Source organism: Pleurodeles waltl, chromosome 7, assembly GCF_031143425.1.
Source record: "Pleurodeles waltl isolate 20211129_DDA chromosome 7, aPleWal1.hap1.20221129, whole genome shotgun sequence".
NCBI lineage: Eukaryota > Metazoa > Chordata > Amphibia > Caudata > Salamandridae > Pleurodeles > Pleurodeles waltl.
This window is the reverse complement of record NC_090446.1, coordinates 1308582544-1308606236: the sequence shown is the minus strand read 5'-3', so window position 1 is coordinate 1308606236 and position 23693 is coordinate 1308582544. Positions and strand designations below refer to the sequence as shown.

Below are 23693 nucleotides of genomic sequence, written 5' to 3'. Positions count from 1 at the left end.
GTAGCACTGAGTGGCATAGAGGGGAGCAGAGTGCCATGGAGTTTCATAGAGTCTCGTAGAGTGTGGTAGAGTGCAGTGGCATGGTCTGGAGTAGACTGTTGTGGAGTGTAGTGGCAGAGAGTGGAGTGATGTAGAGTGGAGTAGTGTGTCAGAGTATGGAGGAGTGAAGTGGCATGGAGTGGCATAAAGGGAGCTGCATAGAGTGTCTTAGAGTGGCATAGAGTGGAGTACAATGTCGCACAATGGCATAGAGTGGAGTAGAGTGGAGTGGCATAAAGGTCAGTGTTGTAGAGTGCAGTGGCATAGAGTGCAGTGTTGTACAGTATCATCTTGTAGAGTGTCTTAGCGTAGAGTGAAGTGGCGTAGAGTGGAGTCTAGTGGCATAATGTGGAATGGCATGTCATAGAATGCAATGAGTTGCGTGTCATAGAGTAGCGTGTCCTAGAGTGACTTAGACTGGAGGTGCATAGAGTGGTGTGGAGTGGAGTCGCACATCATAGATGGGAGTGGTATATCATAGTATGGAGTGGAGTGACGTATCATACAGTGAAGTAGCATGTTGTAGAGTGGAATAGCGTCAACTGGAGTGTCTTATAGTGGCATAGAGTGGAGTACAGTAGTGTGGCATAGAGTGGAATACAGCATCCTAGAGTGGAATGTTGTGGAGTGGAGTATCATAGAGTAAAGTGGAGGAGAGTGTTGTAGAGTTGAATGTAGTAGAGTGGAGTGGTGTACAGTGGAGGACAGTGTTGTAGAGTGTAGTAGAATGGAATGACAGAGTGTTGAAGAGTGGAGTGGCAAAGAGTGATGTTGAATGGAGTAGTGAAGCAGAGTGGAGTATTGTGTCATAGAGGTGAGTCAATAAAAGTAGCGTGGATTGGCGTAGAGGGAGTTGCTTAGAGTGTTGTTGAGTGGAGCAGAGTGTGGTAGAGTGGCACAGAGTACCACAGAGTGGAGTAGTGTTATACAGTGCAGTGGCATAGAGTGGAGTAGAGTGTCATAGACAAGTGTGCCGTAGAGTAGAGTGGCATTGAGTGGAGTGGTGTACAGTAGATTTTCGTACACTGTTGTATCAGGGTGTTGTGATATAGACTGTTGTGGCATAGAGTGGAGTGGCATAGAGTGGAGATTTGTAGAGTGGAGTGGCATACAGTTGAGTAGCATACAGGAGAGTGGCGTGGAGTGGAGTAGTGGAGTAGCGCAGAATAGTGTGTTGTAAAGTGGAGTAAAGTGTTCAATAGAGTGACTTAGAGTGGAGTAGAGTTTTATAGAATGGAGTCGCCTAGAGTGGAGTGGAGTCATACAGTGTTGTATCATAGCGTGTTATGGCATAGAATGTCATGGAATAGAGTGCAGTAGCAAACAGTGTAGTGGTGTAGAGCAGAGTGGCATACAATTGTGTGGAAGTGGAGTAGAGGAGTGGGATGGAGTAGTGTGTCATAAATTGGAGTAAAGTGGCATGAATGGCATAGATGGAGTTGTTCAGAGTATTGAAGAGTGGAGTAGAGCGCCATAGAGTGGCATAGTGTGGGGTAGAGTGTAGTAGAGAAGACTAGAGTAGAGTGTTGAAGAGTGGAGTGGCATAGTGTGAAGTAGAGTGTTGTAGAGTGCAGCGGCATAGAGTGCTGTACATTGGAGTACAGTGGAGTAAAGTGGAGTGGCATAGAGTGTTGTATCGTAGAATGTTGTATAGTGTAGCACAGAGTGGAGTGGCTTACAGTTAAGCAGCATAGGCTGGAGCGGCATGGAGTGGAGTGACGTGTTGTAGAGTACAGTGGAGTGGTGTGTCATAGAGTGGCATGATGTAGGATGTCTTAGAGTGAAAGGACTTACAGTGTACTGGGATGTCATAGGGTGTACTGGCATCTCATAGAGTGTAGTGGTGTGTCGTAGAGTGCAGTGGTGTGTTGTACAGTGGAGTGGCGTGAAGTGTTGTACAGTGGAGTGGAGTGAAGTGTCATAGAGTGGAGTAGCATGTCGTAGATTGGAGTGGGGTGTCAGAGTGGAGTGGAATGTCAGAGTGGAGTGTCATGGAGTGGCATAGCATAGAGTTCAGTAGTGTGGAGTAGAGTGAAGAGGCATAAGGTGGAGTAGAGAGTTGTAGAGTGGGGTGGTGCAGAGTGGAGTGGCATGTTATAGAATAGAGTGGAGAGCAGTGGCATGTCATAGTGTGGCATATCGAAGAGTGTCTTACAGTGGAGGGGAGTAGAGTGGAATCGAGGGGCGTAGAGTGGAGTGGTGTGTCGTCGACTGGAATGGCGTGTCTTAGAATGGAGTGGTGTGTTGTAGAGTGGAGTGGTGTGGTGTGTCATAGAATGAAGTGGCATGTCACAGAGTGGAGTGGCATGATCTAGAGTGTCTTTCGTTAGAGATAGATATATATTTTTTTATTTAAATAGGTACCTCTGTACGTTCTAGATAATTTCATGAAAGTACCATGGTACATCGTAAACTGTTGGAAAAATATACAAATCAGTTAAAATACTTTTCCCTAACTCTGCAGCTTCCTAAAGTACCTAATTTACTGCTATGCATTACAAAAAGAGAAGTAGGTTATAGTTCACGTACAAATACAGAACAAATAAAAGGTGTGGCCTAAACTATACGGCTGGCTTTTATTTTTGCAAGTGCTTTGATTAACCAATAATATTGTGTTTCTTCATCGCTATGCACTGCAGTATGCTGTGAAGGTACCAAGATATCACTATGTTTATGTCCCTTATAACTTAAAAACTACAGAACCAATTCAATCAAATAAAAAAGGCCCCTTTCCACACTATAATCTATATTCCTGCATAATTTGAAGTAAATCTGTTCACCCATTGTGTCTCTACGTCATTGTAAAATGTCTATGGAAAATGCATTGGTGGAAACATGTGTTTTTGGGCCCCTTTTATTCTTTGTACCCCCTTAACTAATCACAACGAAATTTTGCAGCCTGAGCCAATGTAGAAACAATAATTGGTCTGCGTAGTTTCATGGAGATTCATCAAATGGTGATCCCCGGGGCCAGAGTCCGCAACAGGCCCTCTTCATTCTTTTAGGTCAACCCCAGGGAGGTGGTGGTCCCCAAGGTAGCAGGGGGGCCGCCCCCCCATTCTTAGTCTATTTCGCCCAGGGGAGGTTGTGGGCCCTGGGGCTGTGAGGTGGCAGGGTGGCCCCTGCTGCATTTAGTTAGACATGAGCCCAAGGAGGTGGCAGTCCCCGGGGCTGTGGGGGAGCCAGTCGGCAGCCAATCAGATATCAGCTCACAAGCGGGAGGGCTTCCCGGAGCCTTTGCATCCCTATATATAGAAATTTGGATTTTCTTTAATTTCTCAAAAACTACTGAACGGATTTACACCAAATAACAAAAAGGTCATTTTCTGGACCAAGAGCTGCTTTCCTGAATCTTCACAAAATTTTCCCCCAAAAAGGACGCTCACTTTAGCGTCTGTCTGGAACGTTTCAGGGTGATCCATCAAGCGGGGTCCGTGAATAGGGGGGGGGTCCCAAACTCTTTTACCTATGCATTTTTCCACAGGGATTTTGAATAGGAATAGCGCCCAAACCACTGGATGGAATTTCACCAAATTTGACAGAAATGTAGCTCTTGGTCCAGAAAGCAACCTTTTTGTTATTTGGTGTAAATACATTCAGCAGTTTTTGGGAAATTAAAGAGAATCTAAATTTGTATATACAGGGACATGAAGGCTCCGCGAACCCTCCCGATCTCATGCTGAGATCTCACTGGCTGGCAACACTTTAAAAAGGAAGTGTTGGAAGCCATGTTGGGACTCGGCTTCAGATCTAGTCCCAGAAAAAAAAGAAAAGGAGCCAGGGTAGGGACACCAAGACCCCTTAGCTCTGGTGCTGGGGTGCCAGAGGGACCCCTCTCCCCTCCATAGTGCACAAAAGCATTTTGTTTTTAATTTTCGGGAGGAGACGTGGCAGATCCCAATCCTCCACAATGTACATTAATCCAAAGAGGTAGCACTTACTACCTAAGCAGTAGAAAGTGCTCCAGTTGGGTAGACATTTTGTGCAAAACTCTGGATTGTTGTAAACGAGAAGGTGAGCTTCCGTTCTGTCCATGATGCTCATTTCACATACACTAAACCTCAACAGGAAGTACTTACAAATATAAACATACCAGGTGCCCCAGTTACAGTTCTACTTCTGGAAAGGACAACTGAGCCTAACTCCTAGGTTTGGCGAAGGTAAAGCAAGTGTGCTTACTTGGTGTTTCCATATTGAAAAACGATCTGAAATCCTTTGTGGAGGTGAATGCATCTTTCATCTATTGGAATGCAATCAGGCACTCTCACACCCACTCTCACACCTTCGTAGACCATCTCACACTCACTCTCACACCTTCGTAGACCATCTGTACTGCCATTTGTTAAATTTTGTTTTGACCAATGACTTTGTGTTTCACCACTGCGCATATTAGTTGCTCAATGTTCACCAGTAGCACATGGTATGTTTTGTTCAGTTGAGCCGCCTATGGGCTTTGACATGGCATTAGCCATTACTTTCTGTATTCAGTTGAGCCGCCTATGGGCTTTGACATTGCATTAGCCATTACATTCTGTATTCTGCCTATTGGCTTTGACATGCTGTATCCAGTCTAGCCGCCTATTGGCTTTGACATTGCATTCCTATTGGCTTTGACATGATGTATTCAGTTTAGCTGCCCATTGACTTTGACATGCTATTAGATATTCTGCCTATTGGCTTTGACATGATATTATACATTACATTTTGTATTCAGCTCCGCTGCCTATTGGCTTTGACATGATATCATATATTACATTTTGTATTCAGCTCCGCTGCCTATTGGCTTTGACATGATATTATATATTGCATTTTGTATTCAGCTCAGCTGCCTATTGGCTTTGACATGATATAAGACATTGCATTTTGTATTCAGCTTAGATGCTTATTGGCTTTGACATGACACTAGACATTGCATTTGATATTTAGGTTAGCTGCCCATTGCCTTTAACGTGGAGTTAGACATTGCAGTTGAGAATCCAAGCTGTATTTTTCCAAGCTGTGTTTTTGCACCAGAGAACCAAGATGTTTTTCTCACAGTAGACTAGACATGATAAGAGAGAGTACATAGGTGTTGTTTTTCTTCGCTTGAGCTTGGGAACAGGAGTAGTCTTGGAGACCTGGCCAGTCTCCAAAAGGCTTGCTCAGTTTCCCAGGTCTGAGAGGAGGGGGCACACCTTTGTAACGAATGTAACAGGCTGCAGAGGGTTAGATTTGAATCTGCCGGACCTCGTGCTGGAGCTTGGCGCCAGCTGCCAGCAATCCCGTGTGGGTAGATGAATCTCTTTCTCGCGGCTGACAGGGGGTCATCAGCTTGCAGACCTTAGAAAGATGAAGCTGTAAATAGTTTCCCACACGGTGAAGTATTTGTTTTGCTTTGCATTCAATATCTTATAAATATAACCTGCTGTGTATATTGCAAACTGATATATTTTGTTTGATTAACGCGGGCTTGAAAGCTACTAATTCGTCAACATAAAAATTGTGGTTGGGGAAGAATTAACAACAATAAAAGTCTTCTTTGACCTCAGAAGTGCATTGCTGGTGTGTTATGTTAGTGCTTAGAAACTAGATAAGAGGAAAGCACTACAATTGGTACCAGAAGTGGGGTCGGTCATTAAGAGGTGATTAAGAGGGTGTTGACAAGTTGGTAGATTTCTAAGTGCACACTTTAAAAGTGTAATTGTTTTTGTTGTTTGGAGAATTACAGAAATTGTTTTTTTTTGGAGAATCACAGTAGCACGGCAGACCATGTCTGAGAATGCATGTGTTGATAAACTGCCCGATGGTGCTCGGAAAAACTGTGAATTGTTTTCTGTTTGGGGAATTACAGATAGTGTTTTGAGAAATAATTTCTGTTGTACATATGTAGAAAAAGTGTCTTTTGGAAGTAATGATGACAGAAAGGTCTGGATACCTTTATCTGCTTACAGAGAAATGCAGGAGAAATGTAGGCAGTTGGAACATGAAAATAGGAATTTACGTGAGCAAATTAGCCAGGATACAATAATTCGAAATAAGACTGAAAGTTATAAAACTGCTGTTGTAGAAGAATCTTTCTTTTCCCATTCCAGTAATGAGGGGGTTAAGACAGCTCCGAGCTGCTTTGAGTTTCCGTGTGAGCCAGGGTTTTTGGCAGCCAAAATGCATTCCTTAACTGATAACATGGACGAGAGAGACCAGAATGTGATTTACGAGTTACCGTTTCAAAATGCCCAAGTAAAATGAAAGATTTTAGGGAAAGAGACACTTTAACGTGGAGTTAGACATTGCAGTTGAGAATCCAAGCTGTATTTTTCCAAGCTGTGTTTTTGCACCAGAGAACCAAGATGTTTTTCTCACAGTAGACTAGACATGATAAGAGAGAGTACATGGGTGTTGTTTTTCTTCGCTTGAGCTTGGGAACAGGAGTAGTCTTGGAGACCTGGCCAGTCTCCAAAAGGCTTGCTCAGTTTCCCAGGTCTGAGAGGAGGGGGCACACCTTTGTAACAAATGTAACAGGCTGCAGAGGGTTAGATTCGAATCTGCCGGACCTCGTGCTGGAGCTTGGCGCCAGCTGCCAGCAATCCCGTGTGGGTAGATGAATCTCTTTCTCGCGGCTGACAGGGGGTCATCAGCTTGCAGACCTTAGAAAGATGAAGCTGTAAATAGTTTCCCACACAGTGAAGTATTTGTTTTGCTTTGCATTCAATATCTTATAAATATAACCTGCTGTGTATATTGCAAACTGATATATTTTGTTTGATTAACGCGGGCTTGAAAGCTACTAATTCGTCAACATAAAAATTGTGGTTGGGGAAGAATTAACAACAATAAAAGTCTTCTTTGACCTCAGAAGTGCATTGCTGGTGTGTTATGTTAGTGCTTAGAAACTAGATAAGAGGAAAGCACTACACCATCTCACACTCACTCTCACACCCATATGCTCTCACAGCCACTAACATCCACAGACACCCTCTCACACCCTGAGAGACAGACCCTGCGGCCAACTCCCGCTGCACATGGCCAAAGGCCATGCACAGCTTGGGTTGGGTGGTTAGGGGGTTTGGCCGCAGGGACTGGCCACAAGCTAGTCCCTGCTGCCAACCCCTGCCGTGCACAGCCATGTGCTGCAATGTTTGGATTAACGTACAGTAATAAAATGTACTTTACTTTTAAAAAAACATAGAAATTCACTTAAAAACCCAAAGATTAAAGGGGCATTATAGTCAGGCTCACAGTTTAAACGTACCAACCCTAACTATAATGTTCCTGTAACCTTTGCTTTACTATGTGAAAATATATTTATATATATATATATATACATATATAGATAGAGAGAGAGAGATAGGTATATAGAGCTACATATATATATATATATATATATATATATATATATATATATATATATATATATATATATATATATATATATATAGAGAGAGAGAGAGAGATATAGATATTTGAATTTTTTTAACTTTAACATGTTTTCTTAATATCAAAAATAACACGAACAGTGGCTGTGTAAAAGTGGTGCGCACTTCAAAGTATATGCTGACTATTTAACAAAAGACAAATCTATGAGTGTACTCAATAATAGTGCAAAGAGTGCCACAGTGGTTGTACACCCAGCCACAGGGTGTAAAAACCGTAAACTCAAAGGGGTTAGCAATTGCATTACATAACAAATATCCAACCACGGCACATTACATCTTCCATATTTCTTATTTTATATTTCCGTGATAAGTTAGTCGGTGTCAAAACAGATGATGTTCACAAAGTCTGTAGAGATCGAAAACGTAAACAACCGCAACAGATGTGACAATTCAAAACCATCCACAGCCGACACATGTTTCGTCAATACTTGACTTTTTCAAGGCGCAAAGATTGTGTCATTAAAGTATACAGTATATCCGATCTTGCAGTAATGGTGCTGATGTAAACTACACGTAGAGATGGAATTCTTGTTTCTGCGATTATCCAACTCATAAAGAGACCCGGGTAAGTCATGAGATCATACTTCATGCGTGGTCCATAAATAAGGATCTGACCATGATAAGTCAAATTAAGTGGTCCGTCCGCTATCGGAGTCGTCGGATGAGCAGTATATTAAACTGAATTTTTTATTTTAATATTTCATTTGGTTTAGCTACTTTTAATTAATTTATTTTAATGTAACAATTAAACTTTTTAGATGTCTATATTATTTAGTCTTTAGGTTGTTGGGTTTTAAAGGGGATTTGGATGTGTATTGTTTTAATTGATGGCGGGGTTCTGGGTGACTTCACTATGCCTGTCTATCTCTTTCCCAAAAAGTGCTTCTCAGATCGAAATTCTTCAAATTAGAGTTAGCTTCTTTCTCGGTTTATCATGACTTTTTAGCATTATATTGTTTTCTTGGTATGTAAGTGGAAAACATGGTTTTCAAGGCCAGCAACTATGGGCGTATTTTATTCCGCTTTTAATGCTAACTGAAACATTAGAAGTCCAATAAAGAAAGCAAAATAGAACCGTTTCCTGGACAAGACTGACTCAACAATGTATGCTTGGGTTAGAGGAGACAGGGCTTCTGGCTCTGACGAAGCAAAAAATTCAACTCACTCACTCGCTTGGACACTGTAATTACCTGTCTGTGTCTGCCTTGTCAATGAAAAGGTTTTGGTCAGATGCTATTTGTTTTTAGTTTGTTTCCTCTGCTCATTTGCAGTAACAGCACTCGTGGGAGTAAAGGGGCGGGGCGTGGTGGGGGAAACGACAAAAAAAGAATAATAATAATTTTTTTTAAACGTACCTTACTCGCTGCATCTCTGTCCTCACTGTGGGCACAGGCTCCAAGCCTGCCCTGTGGCCAATCCTAATGCTGCTTTCATGCTGCTAGCAGCATGAAAGCAGCATTAGTATTGGACAGAGCACCCTGGCTTGGCGCTCCAATGCAGAGTAGGAGCTTCTGACTGCTCTCCAACCTGGCAACACAGTGTCGGGTTGGAGACAGCTCAGTAAACATGTGTGTTTTGGCAAGCCTGAGACGACCGGCCAAAGATACATGCGCACTGAGGGGGAGTGCTGTGCTCTGTCCGGGTCATTGCCCATGGCCCCCGCCCCTTTTACAATAAAGCCATAATAAACATAGTTTATTATGGTTTTATTTTAAAAGTTTTGCAGCTGCTGGAGGGGTGGGGGCCACACTCTGCCATAGCGGAGGAGCCGCCGCTGCTCATTAGGCAGTCTCAGATTTTGCCTACCAGATGTGTGTTTTCCAGTATGCTCCTTCGAGTACTTCCCCCTGCCAAATACCCCATTGAGCTCTTTGTTACTCTTTCCTTTGTGTGTTTTTTCTCCCACCTCCATGTTTCTCTTCCTTGTGTGTTGCTCCCCCATCACCTCCTCACTCCTTATTGCTTCCTCCACCCACTCCTCTCTTGCTTCCCAAACCTCTCATGTAAATGTAATATTTGTTTTTATTGTTTTTTGTTTTTGAAGAACCAAACAGCTGCCATTTGCTGCCAGATAACTCCACAGTGCAGAAAGGGCTTTCACACTAAACATTATTCATTTTTTAATTACTGATCCAAATGAAGTCCACCATATCTTGGATCAGTAAATAAAAACATACAAACCAAATGGCACCCGCATCATTCCGCTGGCAGGGGAATACATCATCATGCATGCCATCTGAATTTCAGGACTGCCAGGAGTAGCCATATCATTGCGATTTTTTTTTTTTTGCTGATGCTGCACAGCATTATAAAAATAATTCTGCTTTTTCCCTGATGTTACACAGCATCAGCAAAAAGCATTGGCAAGCCCAAAAGGTCAGCAAGGCCTTTGACTTACTGTATTTGGCTGCAGCTTTACTATTGCTTGCCGAGTTCATTCAGTGTTGATACTTTCACTCCACTTCCTCTGAGGTTTTTGCCTCTTGCTACATTTACTAGTACCAATAATGTTTTAATACAGTATTTTATATAGCAGTATAAAGTAGGTTTTATTATTACCCAGGATATGGCACTCAATGTACTGAGCTTGTAAGGATAGAAGGCTGAATCGGTCTTGTCAGGATTCCAAGTTGCAACATACAGATCAAGGCATATTTTAGCATATTTCTCCATAGTTTGGCTTGCTGTAAATGCTAATTGACAATTGCCAGGGCTGGACTGGAAATCAAAATCAACTTTGGCAAGAATATTCCAACCAGCTTCAATTTACAGAAGGCTCCAACTAGAACCGGGCCTTGGGGGTACGGTGGGTCCCGGGCAGCCCATTCTCCTCTGAAAGCAGCCCTCTAGCCTACATTCCATCAGGAAATAGTCAGAAAGCCCAGTCAAGCCCTGGCAACTACCTCAATTATAATGCGTTTTGCAAATGTATCATTATTTTTTGCTGGGGACACTATGGTGACCCTACTTCAAATCACCTCTGAACTTATGTTTTTTCCCTGTCTTGCCTCATAGGAGAAAATCTGCCCTTGATTGTCTAAATTTTTTAGTTTCTGGTACTGGATTTCTAAATGCCCTTGAAACTGGAAGACAGATGTTCAAAAACAGTCCTTGTATCTGCAAAATGGGCAGAAGCTGAAGACGTGTCCTGGCACGAGAGTAGTGACGCCGGAAATGAATGTATCACACAATATCTTCTCAGTCACTTCCTGAATGTGCGATGACTTGCACTAAAAATATGCTATCACATCAACATTCTTGGAGGATGAACTATGTTCGCTCACTTCCTGGTTTACCGCTTGTCCAGTGCTCCCATATACCCGGAACAACCTTTCTCCAGAAAAGATAGACACGTGACTATATTGCCGTTTCTTCTTAAATGTTGAAAGCTTTGGTTTGTAAAGATACATGTGTTTTCAAATGGCATTAAACCTCTTGGGAGAGGTACATAGAAACACTCTGACCATCATTAGGGATTACTGGTAGATGTGATACTCCATCCCTCTACGTAAAGCTATATGTCAATTCAATTTATAAAGAATTGGGCTAATCAGGGAATCTGTTTGAGCATGTCGGTGGCTCTGGCTACCCACACAACTGGCGCATGAAGAAGCTGTGTAGTGCAGCCACATGATGGAAGACAACAAAGAAGGACTAGCTGCATGGAGAATAAGGAAGCATGACGGCAAATATTCTTCACCTATTGCTCCTAAATATCACACCAGCAGCACACTTGCCCAAATGGAAGTTTTGGAGAGTGCGATAATCAACTAGGTCGCTGCCATACAAGTGATCGACAACACCGCATGACAGTGTCTCCTTCTACTCCAGGCAGGAAAAGAGATCCACAAAATCGTTCTTTCTCTCTATAACACCAGCAATTGTGAGGAGTACAGAACAGTGCCATTGTCCCTAATCCTAGAATTCGTACTGCACATCAGCGCCAGATTATTCCAGATGAGTAAATTTGCCAATCCTCAAAATTGAGGTGCCCATACTAGAAATTCCCCTACAAAAGATGTTATATCTGAGCCGATCCAAGACAATGACCAAAGTATAGAGGTCGCCCTTCCTATTTTACAGATAAAGGTAATCTGTCCAGGTGTAGGAGGAGGAAATGAAGGGTGGCAGGAAACTGCATTAAGACACCATAAGAGAAAGGCACAGCTGTGGGTACTCTGGAGGCACTGCTCCACGCCGAGGCAGCTGGTTGGCCTAAGGATGTGCATCCACCAGGTGTGTCAGAATAAATCATTTTGCATAGTGTCAGTCTAATACTTTATACTACTGACCCAAACATGGCTAAGGTCTGACATCTCAAAGAAAGCCTAAGCTGGTGAGGACTATGAAGAAAGGTCCACTTTATCTCGACGGTCAAGAAGATCCACAAAACCAGGAAGAGGAAACAAAAGTGCAAGGTCTATTGCAAGTAACCTTGATTTCAACCCTAGCCAGCACAAAGTAGTTTTCATATATGTTTTTGTGGGGACCCAGTCCGTTATCTTCGTAGATGCATTAAAGGCAGTACCTAAAATGGTGACAAGACTATTAGCACCCACATCTTTGTTACAGCCCTAAGGACCAGGATATTGCTCAGACGTGCCAGTGTTGAGCAGACCAGGCATGCTTAGACATAGTGTAGTGAATGGTACTGTTGGCAGAACTGATTTGAATATGCTTCTTGCAGAATTGCAGCACAGGGGTTCTGTTGGGTGCCATGCCCCCCTGCAGTAATGATATGCAGTATTCAGAGAAAGATGGTGAAATTGGTTATCATAGCCGTGGCAAAATGTGCATTAATGTGAAAGCATAACCTCTAATCACAGCTTTTCCAACTATCACAGTTCTTTAATCTTGGGATACCATTGTATTTTTAAGCCTCAGGCTCCTGGTAAAAACGGAGCAGTTACCAACAGCCCAAGTTCCAATCCTAAGCACTTTAAAGGAGAGGGCTTGGAGCTCATTCTTTGATTCTGATTTGAGACAGACTTTTGGGTGCAGTAGCCAAGCTTACTATTCTCCCATTGAAAACCAATTTCCTCAAAATTGGTCTTTGCCTTTTAGTATCTAGAGCAGGGAATGGACTTGCTGTTTGAGACCCCCATCAGGACCCTTCCAAGATGCAATTTCCATGCACACAATCTCCTTGAAGCGAAACCAGCCTCAGACCAGCCTCATTTGAAACCAGGTTCCTGTCTCCCACTCGTAGACCACAAACCACAGCCTTTGAGATAGGACTGGATTTGAATCCATGCCAAGAAGATAGCAGACCACTGAGTAATTTCCTGCACTGCTTATCTGTACAAGAGAGGCTGCCGCCTGGCTATTACTCACACACTGGACAGCAAGTGCTGCACCACAGGCACTGATTCCACAGGATGCAGTGACGTGAGTGAAGTCAGAACATGGAAAATATAAATCTATGTTGACTCAGTAAAACGTTATAGCATCTATGGAAATCTATCACTTGAAAAGACCAGGCTACCACTCAAACCTGCACTGCCTGCACTGCACCAAGGGCACATGATTTTAATCCAAAGGCTATACTGATGAGAGAAAAGTCACAACATGGAAAATATAAAACTATGTTGACTCGGTAAAAGTTATAGGATCTGTGGAAATCCAAACCTTGAAAAGACCAGGCTACAGCTCAACCCTGCCCTACATGCACTGAAACAAAAGCACATTATTGTAATCCAAAGGGTACAGTGACGTGAGCAGTCAGGCCATTTATAATATAAAATCATGAGAAGAGACACGTTCCGTAAATCACAGGATATTCTCACTTGGTATATAAGTAAAAAGAAACGACTTACAGGTGGAAACCTGATGGAAAAAAAACATCCTCACGTCCTTTTCATTGTTCCTAGTGGCTCAGATTAGAAGAAGGTTGATCAAGAGCAAAGAGGTGTGATCTTGTTTGCGGCCCATTCTCAATGATGGAGATTATCCGCAGCCCACCCAGACTGGGTCACCCAGGACAGAATCCACGGATCCTATCAAGACTGCACAAGTTCAGCCCTGCCAAGTGGCATGCATCTCATGTGAGGATAACGCACTTTAACAATGTTCCCTGCCTGTCACGCAATGCATAGCACTTGGCAGAGACTCAAAGGACAATCAGGTTAACTAGTGGGTAACGTGACAGAAACGTGAGTGTTGCCTGGTTCAGTTCTCTTGCTGCATTAACAGTGCAGGGCCAGAGGTGACTGTAAACTGATCTCCTGCTGTGATAGGCGATGCCACAAGAGGCTGTTCTCAGCCCTCAATAATTCACTTTCTGTTGGAGGTTCAGATGGCCTCTCCTTAAACCTCTTGATATTGACTCTTTAGTGGGAATCACTGGCCCAAGTACTGTTCCCCAAACACGAGACCTTTGCTACCAAGGAGCGTGTGCATCTGACTATGAAAAAGTAAAATCCCGGATTTATTAATCGAAATAGGACAATTCGATGGTCACTCTACAAACTTGATTTAAGGAAGACTCCTGCGACCCTTGACAAGAAGCATGAATGAGCCAGTTCTCGTGTTGCACCATGGAAGGATTCACTTTGCCTTTACTACACTTATTTTTTTTAATGTAGCCCCTTACTCCCAATATGTCCGTGACCAAAGGGAAATGTTTCATACCACAGACGTCGTTTCTGTTTTACATTTGGCACTTGTCTTTAACAGGTAAGACAGTCACTGCTTGTAGGAGCTAGGACCCCCAACACTTGTACCCCCTGTGGCACCATATACTGAAGGTTTTGTATTGAGAATAAACTGAGTTGTTTGTAGTTTTGCAACTTTCTTTAATCTTCATTGTGTATAGCAGTTATGCTGCACATTTCGATGTGTGAGATATTTGGGTATATGAGTCATAGGTAGTGCATGTGTAACATATATTTTATTTTAGGTTTCCATGTTTCTTCAGGTCAGGAAAATTCCACTTTTCCAGCTCTGTGCATTCTGGTGGCTGTAGTCTTTGTTTCAATTGAACCAACTGGGCACAACCGTCTGAAAACAATGAACTAAGGGCCTGGGACATTTTTATTTGAAGAAGGATGGTGTTCCTGGAAAGGGGCCTGCTGTATCTGTAGAAAAAACTCGCGGTCTGCAGTTGTTCCCTGCAATTTTTGTTTAATAAAGCAGGGTTGTGCACTTGACCTTCAGGTGGTACTAGTTTGGTGAAGAGGATTTGTGCATTCGCACAAATAATTATATTGCACAGCGCTTTCCTACCATTCTTCCTCTAAACAAATGCTGCCCATACGCAGGTATTTTTATACACGGTGCAGATCTGTACAATGGACTATGTACTAGCTTGTTTGAGGCACAGAAGTCCACTTATGACATTTTACAATATGAGAGAAAGAATGGGTTTAAAAACACCAGATTCCAAAGAGCGACTGAGTTAAAAACACACAGGAGTGACAGCTCGATGGTTCAGTACCTTTTTGTTATACTCTACTCATGATAAAGTGTCACTCAAAGTGACAGACTTAAGGCATAGAAATGTCACACAGATACCTCTAAAAGGTTGAAAATATCACACGTAAGCACACTAAAGCCTTGGCAGCTAGGCAAGCTCAGTTGGTGTTAGATACCTATTGCTTATATTCGTCTTACCTGAGAAACAAACCGAAGTCACCAGGGACACCCTATTTTTCATCGCTGTTTTATTTCTGTAATAAACCCATTGCATTCTGAGTGTTGCAGTCCTGGTTCACGACGACTTAACCAATTAGCCAACCAAAACTAAAAACAAACATTCAAAAAATGAAGTTCTACAAACCGCATTTGCCGCAAAAGCGCCGCAAACTTACAAAATACAATTGTATTTTGTAAATTTGCGCCACTTTTACGTCAAAAAATGCCGCAACTGTGGCGCTTAGAAGTATAAATATGGGCCAAACTGTTCCACTGACAGCGAGCCCTTAGGTAACCTTACTTACACTCAAACATGATTTAGGCTCTTGAAAAGGCAGCAACCACTGATTTCAATTCTGCACAACCCTGCACACTGCAGAAGCATCATTTGTACAATACACATCAAATTAAGGATGGCCATGGGTATCAGCTGCCATCCATGGCAACAGGGCTTGATTGGAAACCAAAGGCAAAAGGGCCTAGTCACAAAATCCACTTTGTAGTACATTTAGTAACACTACGACAGTACTGTTCATACATACAAAATGTTGTTCCCAAATCTATGCATGGCGACCTCTGTCTCCACCTCTGCTATCTTTTGTATGCAGATATCTCTACCACGGTTATGGAGATCTTTGCACACATAGGTATATGTTTTAATAGTAAATGTGAGAGGAACCTGGAAAGGTGGGTTGAAAAGGGGGAGTATTCACCATTAACAGCCTGATTATGAGTGTAGGTTTTAAAGTACCTGATAAATAACGTTACCACGCAGTAGGTTATTTATCAGGTGAAATAAATAACACCTGTTACAAGTTTCTGGGAAATAACATGCAGATTTTGGTGTTTAACACACCAAAATCCACATGAAACAGTAAATACCATATGCTTTTACCCTACGTTTCAGCAGGTTTGACCTGCTAAAATGTAATGAAGGTTGAGGTATTTAACACATCCAAAAATTATGAAATGCATTAAATACCTTCACACCCATCATTTCGAACCATGCATAAACAGGGGTTTAAGTATTGGGTCGAAATTAACCAACCCACTCGTAATCAGGCCCTAAGTGGGAGAACATTTGAGAGGAGGAAGGAGGTGCTTTGGAAGGAGTAAGGAGGTGTTCAGGGAGGGACATGCAAATACAAACACCCACCCACAAAAATACAACCCCTTTGATAATCACAAACTGCACTTCTAAAGTTAATACAGTCAAAAAGGACCCACAAAGGGAACTGCATCACACTCCTCTAGAAAATAGTGGAGCAGGAACATAGCAAACCAGTAAAAATAATGGGATGTTAAATAAGTTATTTCGAATTTGATATATATATATATATATATATATATATATATATATATATATATATGTCGAACAAAATGGTCTGAGAGTTGCTGGGCGGCGCACTCCACTGCCGGTGCCCAGTGACAGAGAGGACCACTCTCGAAAAATATAAATAGTCAAGAATTTTCACTGCACTCCACGAAGTATCAATGATGTGTATTTAACTTCGTGGAGTGCAGTGAAAATTCTTGGCTATATATATATATATATATATATATATATATATATATATATATATATCAACAACATTCATGAAATACTTCACGAACGACCGCACTCCGGGATCTCTTATTTCACAAAATTCATTTATTCAGGCTCCGTTAACTTCGTTTACAGCTCAACAATCACCTGCCCTACGCGTTTCGGTCTGAGAGACCTTGATCACGGGCATTTCCGGTAGGGGGTTTCTGTTTCCACATTTATATCTACAGATAACAATTCATTAAGACTCAACATATTTCTAAATGCACTTAGAAACTACTTCTCTCTGCTTGTTAAGTTTAATAACTGCGGTCTACACAACTAAAACTCACCCATAATTTCCAAATAAATTCAATTATTAACTAGTGCACTCTAAACTTATAATGCTGCATTCTGGGAGTTGTAGTTACCGCAAAACAAAACCAATTTAACCAATCTGTTGATACACCTCATAAATGTGCATATGTGACATACTGTCCGTGTCTCCCCCCATAATAAAAAAACTAAAATATTAACCAAACTGAATATTAGCTGCAAGTGCTACAGAATAGAAAATAGAAAATAGAAAAAACTGTGTTTTATGATTATTTGCAATGGCTGCCATGTAAAATTACAAATGTACAAATAACTCCTCATCCTGATTCATCCCCAGAGGGGTCAAGGTTCGAATCTCCAAGATGTGTTTAGACTCCAATTGTCGTAGTCTCTTTTCTCTGTCCCCTCCTCGTTCACTTATAGGGACATGGTCAATCGCATAAAAAGTCATTGTTTCCCATTGGCTATCATGTGCCAACTCCATATGCTTAGCCGTGGCATAACTTCTGTCTGTGTTGACGATGGCACGAATATGTTCAAGGATCCTTTTCTTTGTTTCACATATGGTGCTCCCAACATACTTTAAACCGCAGGGGCATTCAATAACATATACTGTGAACCGGCTCTTACAAGTGATATGTTGTTTAATGCTTTTTGTGACACCATTACCAAGGGTGTATTCCTTAGTGTTTTTCGCAATTTTGCAAGCCTTGCAATTGCCACATTTCCAAAAACCTGTTTTTTTGAGCCAGTTGCCCCTTTTCTGAGAGCTAAAGTGACTTTTCGTGATTCTGTCCCGCAAATTTGGTGCTCTTCTAAAAGTCATTCGAGGAAAGTCTCCCATAATCTCCTTTACTATAGGATCCAATTGTAGAATAGACCAGTGTTTGGTTAGAATCTTCCGTAACTGGGAGACATTATTGGAGTATGTTGTGATGAAACGTATAGGATCCTCCGATTGACCTTCCAACACAGAAGTTTTTTTATGAACTAATTCTGTTCTCGAAATCTTTTCCACTCGCTGTTTTGCCTTATTAATACATTTCCTGGGATATTGTCTGGAGATAAATCTCCAAGCCAAAACAGTCCTCTCATGGCGCGCTCAACAGCTGGTGTCTGCGTCAGGGACGGATCATTTCCCTGTGATTAGATAGCCTCCAAATAGACATGCTGCACTCCAAAAGACTTAATATCCATATTTTAGTGATCACCAGAGCAAACCATCACCAACGTGTTTCGACTAGCAAAGTCGTGATCACGGTATATATATATTAGAAAAGAATAGCATTCTCTGAGTCAATATCACAATCCTAGAGATCTACACTCATGGGGAAGGTGTTCAGTCCTTTATTTGATAAAAAGCATAACACAACACAAGCAACTTCACACGTTTCCGTCCCCCTTGACCTTGATCACAAGCATTGAATATGGTCCTATCTCACTGTTGATAAACTTTCCCAGTGAGATATATAATTTCCACCTCATACATCATTTCCCTCTCCACCTCTAACACTAGTGCCTGAATTATATTGATGTACAAAATATAGTGCAAAGGTAAAAACAATAACAATTCGTGACTCAAAATATTTCATGGTCACCATGAGTTATTTTTAAATTGAAGAAAGGTCATTGTTAATATTGGAGCTGGTTGCTCCAATTAATCGATGTTCCTGAAACCAAGATCAAAAGGTGCTTTCTGGGTGATGTAGGTTTAGGCGAACTGTCTGGTGATTGACAGTGCTTTGATGACATTGTTTGTTATGTTTTACCATCTACTTTTATTGTGTCCAACATAATGCTGTTGAGAGAGGGGTGGAGGGGTGGGGATTGAGGGGCTGTTAGCCTGTTCAGATGTGGATAGGGATGGGTAGGTGATGTAAGTTATAATAGTTCTGTACTGTGGTGGTGCTGGTGTATGTTCTTCCTCTCGGTGGTCATTGTTATTTTGATGATGTATCTCATTTGTGTGGAAAAACTCTGTAAATATTTTGTTAAAAAAAGAAAATCATATTTTATTTGGATTCCAGTGTAATATGGCAAAATATTCCCTGCCTGTTCTCAATTGCCAATTCTCTTCAATTTAATAAGAACTAATTGTACATGTGACTTGTAAATCTGCACCAAGTAGTACATTTATATGTGAAACAGTGAATAGCAAAAAAGTGTAAAGTTACTACTAGGTGCAGTCATAAGTTTATATGTGAGTAAATCTACACAAATAAATTTACCTTTTTGAATAGTAATTATAATTGCAAATTGTATCTCTAAAGCGTTTAACACCCCTGATGAGGCCTTTAAGCACTTTGTTGCAAGTAGCATGCTTCTACAGAACCCAAGATTAGAGGTTAATAGTTAGTAGATTAGTAAAAAAAACTTTTTTCATTTTCTTTGTGTTAGCTCTGTGCTCCTGATATATTGTGTGTTTAGTAGAGTTTAGAGTAGGGATAGAATAGTTGGGATTGCTCTGAAAGGGGGGGTAGTAAGTTGTTTTTTAAGTTGTGGTTGTGTGTGCCTTATGTGGTGGCATAGCTAAAAAAAGAGGGGAACATTTGAGAAGGATGTTTTGTGTTTATAGTGGTAGAAAGGTTTGGGATGAGTCATAGAGAGGAGAGACGGGACAAAGGCTGAGACAATTATGTGTTTTTTGTATACAAAACCGAGATTATCTTCTACGTACACATATGCCCTTGGTAAGGTTGCATTGGCTGGAGAAAATCTCTCAAAACAAATACTCATATATGCATAGAAGCATTAATATTTACATGGTCTGATGTGCATATTTATCATCTCGTGGTGTATGCACATTTTTCATGACCTACCTATATATGTTATAGCAGCAATTATGTTATAATATATACATGTATCTTGTGGTGTAATATAGATTTGTATCCTTATATGAATCTATCTGCTTATAACAGGAAGCATAGTTCAATGTACAATGACACAAGTATAACAAGAACTTCATCTCTATGTTGTGAGAATAAAATTTGGTCATGTCTGTTGTGAGTATAGTTGTCAGGTGAAGATGAATTCCATAGTTTGGCTGCTTGAACAAAGAAAGATGTTCCACTCATGATTATTACCTGGTATATAGGAATGTCGAGGCGGGGAGCCAATCTTGAGCATAGGTTCCTTTATTGTACGATTTGTTGATTTTCTTCCTGCTGAAGAGTGGTTATATTCCATGTTTTGCTTTGTATGTGATACTAAACAGCTTGAAGGTGGATCTTCTGGCAACTGGCAACCAGTGTAGGGCCCTGAAGGCAGGGGCGATGTGTGTTTGTGGCTTTGCACGTAGGCGTAGTCTTGCAGCAGCCTTCTGAATTCACTGTATTCTTCTCATAGTTGACAGAGGTGACCCGGGATACAGACAATTGTCATAATCCAGTTTTGAGAGGACGAGAGAGATGGTGGTAGCTTGATCCTTAAAAGAAGATCCTAGGAGTGGAAAGATATGTTGCAATGCTTTTATTGATTTGGCTACCTTGTCCACTTGTTCAATCACTGACAGTGTGAAGTCCATGGTAATTTCAGGGTTTCTTACCTCCTTAGATATTTTTAGCGGTGGCCCTACAAGTTAAGGCCAGACGCTAAGAGTCTCATTGGTTTTCTGGTCGCCACAGGTGAGCATTTCGGTTTTGGAGGCATTCAGTTTAAGGTGGCTCCATGTTATCAATTGGTCAATGACACAGAGGCAAATAAATTTTTTTGATGTTCCAATGTCCTTAGGGTTTTCCAATTTCAGAAGTATGTGGGTGTCATCTGCGTAGCCATAGCACGTGGAGTTGAAATCACTGGTCAGATCTTCTAATGTTTTCATATAGATGTTGAAAAGTATGAGTGAAATTATTGAGCCTTAAGGGACTCCTGCCTTAATGTTGTTATGGTTTAGAGGAGAAAGGAGTAGTATGTATAATATTTATTCCATTGTGTAGGTTTGATGTGATCCAAGCGAGAGTTGTGCCCTCAATTCTGGATTCCTCAAGTCTTTGGCTCAGTGTGTCATAATTCAGTGTGTCAAAGGCCATGAAAGGTTCCAATAAAAGAAGGGCTTTAATTTGTCATGCTTTACCCTGTTTTAAGGTCATCTCAGCTAGAGATGAGGGCCTATTCAGTGCCTCTTCCTGGATAGAATGCAGTTTGAATGCCAGAAAGTATGGAATCCTCTTCAATTAATTGTGATATCTGGACAAAAAGTTTCTTTCTATATGTTTGCTCAGGGAAAGTCTGTTTGCTATGGGTCTGTTGTCCAAGGTAGTTTTTTTTAAGTCTTCTGGGAAAACTCCAAGTTAAGGAGTTGTTGATGAGTGTTCTGCCTGGAATGGCTGCAGAAGTAGATAGTAGAATGTGTTTGAGGTTTTGAGGTGGATAAGGTTCAGAGGAGCAGCCTGCTGGCTTGCTCATTTTGACAAGATCCAGAAATTCAGTTGTTGATAATTTTCTGAAGGATTGTAGAAGCTGTGCTTGCCTTTCCTTGGATGGTTTTGTAGGACATGGGTTGGGTATTGTTGTTTTGTGTTGTTTAAATAAGATCCCATCCGGTTTGCTTTTGTTGTGTTATGATTTGCCAGTTTGTTACAATATTATTGAGAAATGGGTTAGATAGTTTCTGTGCATTTTGGCTTATGGAATTTTGTGAATATTTTACCAAATTCTTTGTTAGCACACTTTGCATTGTGGATTCGGTTGGAATAGTATAGATTTTTTTGTGCCTTTTTGATTATAGACTTCTATATTCTGTTGTGCCTGTGTAGGTATATCTTGGCATGAAGAATGATTGTTTTGAGCCAGTTGTGTTGAGGTTCAGCAATTTGTTTTTGATATGTTTTTCAATTTTGCATCCATCCAAGGAACATGTTTTCTTTTGTTATGCGTAGAAGTTTTGAGCGAAATTAGGAGATCAAATCTTTCTGGAGACATCCATAGAGTGTTTGTACAGAATTGAATATCTCCAGATATGTGTTTGAGGTAGGCAGGTTGTCTACTTCATTCAAATTTAGTTTGTTCCAAGGTCAATATGTAGTTGAGGGCAAGATGATTTTGGTTAATGTGATTTTTGGTGTCTTGTGTTGGAAGGCAACCAGGTAGTGGTCCAACTAAGTGACTGGAGTAATTGTTTGGAACATGACTAGGTCCCGGTTAGTGAAGGCGAGATCTAATGTGTATCCAGCGATATGTGCTGGTGTGGAAAAGAGCTGTTGTAGGTTGTGCGTGCCTACGCCAGTGAGGATGGTTCTGAGGTGTGGCAAATTATGTTTGTCAAACCATATGTTGAGGTCACCAAGGAAGCACATGGATCAGGTCCCAGGCCCAGCTCACCTCGTGCTGCTGCATCACTCCTAATCCTGCCTTCTCCTTGCTTTTCCTCTGTTTATTGAGTGCCTTCTGCTTGCTTTTCTGTTCTCACTGATTTTGTCTTGCTCCCCCCTGTTTTTTTAGTGCTTTCTCATTGCTTTTCCCTCATTTTCACTGCTTTCTCCTTGCTTTTTCTACTGGTTTTGTGGGTCTTCTCCCTGTTTTTCCCTAGTTTTCAATGCTTTCTCCTTGCTTTTTCTGCTGTTTTGTTTTCTTTTGTGCATACTCCTTGCTTTTTATTCATTCTCAATGCTTTCTCCTTGCTTCCCCCCATTTTGTGAGGGCATTCTCCTTGCTTTTCCCTCATTTTGTGTGTGCCTTGAAAAGGAAAAGGTTGGAGCATGGTTTGATCTGACAAGGAGGGTCTCACAACCTTGTAAAGACACATCCTCAGCTTTTGTGAGATTTGTTGTTTCTTTAAATATGACTGCTTAGCCATATACCTTTTTGCCTATGTAATTTTGTGTTACAATTTGATATCCCAGTGAAACAGCTGCATGCAATACCAGTGCCATATCCTCCACCAGCCATGATTCAGTTATGAAAAGTAATCAGGTTCTGTGTCTATCAATAGGTCAGTTATATGGTACTTGTTTTATGTAATGGAACAAGCATTTATTAGTAGGCTGTGTAAAGAATTTGTGTTGAGGTGGTGTGAATTTGTGCAGCAGGAGGGTGTGACATATCCTGTGAAGTTGTGGGTGGTGTGCTCTGAATGCTGGTGTTAACTGTTGGAGGACAAAGAAAGTGTTGTGTTTATCACTATGTTCCTACAAGAGACTTAGAAGACGTTTTTTGAGTCTGGTTGTGTGGGGAATGGTGAGTGAGCCTTAAAATGGGGGCTGGGCTGTTAAGTTGCATGTGAAAGGTTTGTTTTGCGATAGACAACGAGTGTTGTGGAGTTCCTTTCTTTTGCATAGGTTGAAGGTGTATGGGTGAGGGGTGATGGTGGGGGCAACAGGATCATGTAGTATGACTCTGAATTGAGCAGTGGAAGACAGATATGAGTGTTGTTGTTTCTTTGTGGATTGAATGATTGGTGCATTTGGTGCACGGGGAGTGTGGGGTAGAGATGGATTTTAATATGTGCTATTTTTGCTAGTATTCAGAGAAGAATGGATGTGTGTAGGTATTTAAGCCCCAAAATGTTCAAACCAGCAATGGAAACATGTTGATTTAGGACAGTCCAGTCTGCCCTTAGCCATCTACCTACCTTTAAAAATGCAAAGTAGCAAAATGGCCAGTCCGACACAGCCGGCAGTGAAATTGCTGTCACTGGTTTCATGGGCCATGAAGGCAGCTGCAAGAAGACATTTCAATACGTTTTACAGCTTCTTCTCCAGGCTTTTCTCATGGTGTCTCATCAGCTAGAAAGGAAGCTTTTGAGAGGCTTC

General features: G+C 41.4%; 1 protein-coding gene across 1 annotated transcript in view; it reads right to left on the bottom strand.

Moving 5' to 3' along the window:
* RASIP1 (Ras interacting protein 1) overlaps positions 1-23693 on the bottom strand; it is a 242985-nt gene that overhangs the window by 107173 nt on the left and 112119 nt on the right. The gene's annotated exons all lie outside the window — the stretch shown is intronic.